Source organism: Giraffa tippelskirchi, chromosome 4 (assembly GCF_054371585.1).
Source record: "Giraffa tippelskirchi isolate mGirTip1 chromosome 4, T2T-mGirTip1v1.2.pri, whole genome shotgun sequence".
Lineage (NCBI taxonomy): Eukaryota > Metazoa > Chordata > Mammalia > Artiodactyla > Giraffidae > Giraffa > Giraffa tippelskirchi.
This window is the reverse complement of record NC_137278.1, coordinates 155,633,985-155,639,182: the sequence shown is the minus strand read 5'-3', so window position 1 is coordinate 155,639,182 and position 5,198 is coordinate 155,633,985.

The window sequence follows — 5,198 nt, the reverse complement described above, 5'->3', positions numbered from 1 at the left end:
ATGGCTGCTCAGCACAAAGTCCGAGGCTGTTCCTGCTGAGGGTGTGGCTCACTTAACCCTTCACAGGCCTGCAGCCCCAGAGGGAGACGCTTGGCCACATGAGAAAGCCCCCTCTAGGTAGGAAAGGGTATCTGGCTGGCCTGAGCTGAGGGGTTGAAGCAGAGTTCTGGTTCCATTGCCCCCCCAAATTTGGAAATGAGGGCAGAAAGAGCAGACTTTATTGTCAAGGGAAAGCTCTCTTGAAATCAGGAATTTTGTCAAAGAGGAAGATAGGCTGTGGTGTCTTCTGACCAAAGAAATAATATGTCCCTCACACCTACCCTTCTTATCTTATTGGGAGCCAGGGTGTATTGATGACACTATTGGAGGAACTAAGCAGACAAAACCCCCAAGTTTCTCTCCACTTGCCTCCCCCGAATCAGACCCCATTGTACAGATCCAAAGATTTAAGTTAGGGATAACACCTAACGTTGCATTTATTCAGTTTCAGTGAACTCCTACCTGTGTCATCTCACAGGTGAATTACCCCACCCTGTGAAGTAGGCAGTGCAGAATTACTCCACCAAAAGGAAAATTAGAGACAAACACAGAGGCTCAAAGAGGTTACACAATCTGCCCCGAGTTCCACAGACAGCACATGGCAGAAGCAGAAACAGAATGCGGCTTCCTGAGCCTCAGGTGGCCATAGATTCCAGCTTGGGCCAGTTCTGGTATTTTTCTCTGTACTCCTTCTTCTGTGCTAGAATACTGAATAACAGCCTGGGTGCTGTTTCCTTGGCACTAGCTCAGCTGGAAATCATTGCCTCCACTAGACAAGAAGCATATAAAATCCTCTTTGGCATGGTACATCTTCACCCACCCAAGAAAATTCCTAAACAGCAGGCTCCCTATCCCCACCATCCTCCCCTGAATAACACACAAAAGGCAAATCAGGTAATCACAAACACTTACCTGAAGATAGAGACTTGATTCTCCAACTCCCAGCCGCAGCTGCTTGGTTCAAAGTCCACACTCTATTGCTCTCTCGGCACTCTGTGTAAGCCTGGTCCATCAGCAATTCCATTATGAACCTGCCCTTACATAATTTATTGACCTACTGTATATATTTGAAGGGGGGAAATAGCAAGAGGCAAGAAAGAAAGAGAAAGCTGAGTGGAAGTGACAGCAGAACATAATTCCATGGACGGGTAGAGCTATATCACAGCAGAGGCAGAAATGACTAAGGATCCCCTATTTTGCAGTGGAGGAAACGTACCTAGATTGAGAAACCACTTTTCCAGGATTATACCACTGCAGACCTAGCAGAGCCAAGACCAGAACCCAGGCCTTGTGTTCTCTAGGCTAGGAATATGCAGCTGCATACAATGAGGTTCATTTATGTCCACCCATGGACTTGTTTATTGAGTGCCTACTTTGTGCTCCCATGAGAAAATTGACTCTAAAATGAGATACAAAAGTCAGGCTTAGAAACAAGGGCATGAACATCACAGCTAGGGTGACCAACCACCCTGGTTTGTCTAGGATCTGAGATGAGTTTTCTGGACATGAGTATTTGAGTGCTAAAACCCAGAAAGTTCTTGGCAAACAAGAACAAACGGGTCAGTCTAAATTTACAAGGTACAAAATACACACCGGACCCAGCTGGGATTACAAGATCTGTCAGCATTCTTAGGGTGGGGAGGAGACACAACGGGATGCAGGATCCTGATCTCCTGCTTCTCAGGAAAACTGAAGCAACTGGAGCTTAAATCCCTTTCCTTCTCCCAGTAAAATTTCTAGTCTGTGTAAGGGACATGAGGGAAGTTTTGTGGTGATGGAAATGCTCTAGATCATGACTTTGGTGGTGGTTACAACTGTTTCCATTTGTCAAAACTCAGCAAAATTTAAAACTAATGAATTGTATCAATTTATAAATTATACTTCACAAAGATGGCAAAGAAGAACTAGAAGCAGCAGCAATTCTGAACTCTTGGATGCTGATTTCTGAGTTGAGAGGATAGCAACCTGCCCTCACACTTGTTGAATTCACACTCACTGGTCCTCCCAGGGATACTCACTTTTTAAAACCATATCACACAATAAAAGATATGGTGGAGAGGATATTTGGTGGTAGAGGGTCTTTTGACTCTCATCAATTATCTGGTATCAGTAACATTGATCAAGTACAGCTGACCTTTGAACAACATGGGTTTGAACTCCCTGATCCATGTACACTCAGACTTTTTTCAATAAGTACATATTGCTGCTATGTGATCCATGGGTGGCTGAGTCTGCAGATGTAGGATGGCAGGTATAGAGGCCCATCAACTGTAAAACTATAGGATAAGCTTTGACTGGACAGAGGGTCGGCACACCTAACCAATGCCCCCCTTCCCAGGTTGTTGAAGAGTTAGCTATACTTACCACGTGCCAGGCAACAGGCAGAATGCTACTCAAAGTCAGGTCCACTGACCAGCAGCATCTGAATCACCTGGGAGCTTATTAGAAATGCAGAATCTTGGGCCTCAACACAGACTTACTGAATCCCAAGTCTGCAGTTTAACGAGCTCCCCAGATGATTCCTATGCATGTTGAAGTTTCAAAGGAACTACTTTTAAACACTTATTTTTTGCAACCTCATTATTTTATTATCAGTCATAAACAATGGGTAATTCACTGTATTTATTTATTTTTAATTTATTTATTTATATAGTTGGGGGCTAATTACTTTACAATATTGTAGTGGTTTTTGCCATACATTGACATGAATCAGCCATGGGTTTACATGTGTTCCCCATCCTGAACCCCCCTCCCACCTCCCTCCCCATCCCATCCCTCTGGGTCATCCCAATGCCCCAGCCCTGAGCATTTGTCTCATGCATCGAACCTGGAATGGTGTTCTGTTTCACATATGATAATATACATGTTTTAAAGCTATTCTCTCAGATCGTCCCACCCTCACCTTCTCCCACAGAGTCCATAAGACTGTTCTATGCATCTGTGTCTCTTTTTCTGTCTTGCATATAGGGTTATTGTTACCATCTTTCAAATTCCATATATGTGCATTAGTATACTGTATTGGTGTTTTTCTTTCTGGCTTACTTCACTCTGTATAATGGGCTCCAGTTTCATCCATCTCAATAGAACTGATTCAAATGTATTCTTTTTAATGGCTGAGTAATATTCCATTGTGTATATGTACCACAGCTTCCTTATCCATTCGTCTGATGATGGACATCTAGGTTGCTTCCATGTCCTGGCTATTATGAACAGTGCTGCGATGAACACTGGGGTACATGTGTCTCTTTCAATTCTGGTTTCCTCGGTCAGACTTTATTTTTTTGGGCTCCAGAATCACTGCTGATGGTGACTGCAGCCATGAAATTAAAAGACGCTTACTCCTTGGAAGGAAGGTTATGGCCAACCTAGATAGCATATTTAAAAGCAGAGACATTACTTTGCCAACAAAAGTCCGTCTAGTCAAGGCTATGGTTTTTCCAGTGGTCATGTATGGATGTGAGAGTTGGACGGTGAAGAAAGCTGAGCGCCGCAGAATTGATGCTTTTGAACTGTGGTTTTGGAGAAGACTCTTGAGAGTCCCTTGGACTGCAAGGAGATCCAATCAATCCATCCTAAAAGAGATCAATCCTGGGTGTTCATTGGAAGGTCTGATGTTGAAGCTGAAACTCCAATACTTTGGCCACCTCATGCGAAGGGTTGACTCATTGGAAAAGACCCTGATGCTGGGTAAGATTGGGGGCGGGAGGAGAAGGGGACGACAGAGGATGAGATGGTTTGATGGCATCACCGACTCGATGGACATGGGTTTGGGTAGACTCCGGGAGTTGGTGATGGACAGAGAGGCCTGGCGTGCTGCAATTCATGGGGCTGCAAAGAGTTGGACACGACTGAGTGACTGAACTGAACTGGTGTGTATGCCCAGCAGTGGGATTGCTGGGTCATATGGCAGTTCTATTCCGTTTTTTAAGGAATCTCCACACTGTTCTCCATAGTGGCTGTACTAGTTTGCATTCCCACCAACAGTGTAAGAGGGTTCCCTTTTCTCCACACCCTCTCCAGCATTTATTGCTTGTAGACTTTTGGATAGCAGCCATTCTGACTGGTGTGAAATGGTACCTCATTGTGGTTTTGATTTGCATTTCTCTAATAATGAGTGATGTTGAGCATCTTTTCATGTGTTTGTTAGCCATCTGTATGTCTTCTTTGGAGAAATGTCTGTTTAGTTCTTTGGCCCATTTTTTGATTGGGTCATTTATTTTTCTGGCGTTCAGCTTCAGGAGTTGCTTGTATATTTTTGAGATTAATTCTTTGTCCGTTGCTTCGTTTGCTATTATTTTCTCCCTTTCTGAAGGCTGTCTTTTCACCTTGCTTATAGTTTCCTTTGTGCAAAAGCTTTTAAGTTTAATTAGGTCCCATTTGTTTATTTTTGCTTTTATTTCCAATATTCTGGGAGGTGGGTCATAGAGGATCCTGCTGTGATTTATGTCGGAGAGTGTTTTGCCTATGTTTTCCTCTAGGAGTTTTATAGTTTCTGGTCCTACGTTTAGATCTTTAATCCATTTTGAGTTTATTTTTGTGTATGGTGTTAGGAAGTGTTCTAGTTTCATTCTTTTACAAGTGGCTGACCAGTTTTCCCAGCACCACTTGTTAAAGAGATTGTCTTTTCTCCATTGTATATTCTTGCCTCCTTTGTCAAAGATAAGGTGTCCATAGGTGCATGGATTTATCTCTGGGCTTTCTATTTTGTTCCATTGATCTATATTTCTGTCCTTGTGCCAGTACCATACTGTCTTGATGACTGTGGCTTTGTAGTAGAGCCTGAAGTCAGGCAGGTTGATTCTTCCAGTTCCATTCTTCTTTCTCAAGATTGTTGGCTATTCAAGGTTTTTTATATTTCCATACAAATTGTGAAATTATTTGTTCTAGTTCTGTGAAAAATACCGTTGGTAGCTTGATAGGGATTGCATTGAATCTATAGATTGCTTTCGGTAGTATACTCATTTTCACTATATTAATTCTTCCAATCCATGAACACGGTATATTTCTCCATCTATTTGTGTCCTCTTTGATTTCCTTCATCAGTGTTTTATAGTTTTCTATATGTCTTTTGTTTCTTTAGGTAGATATATTCCTAAGTACTTTATTCTTTTCATTGCAATGGTGAATGGTATGGTTTCCTTAATTTCTGTTTTTTCATT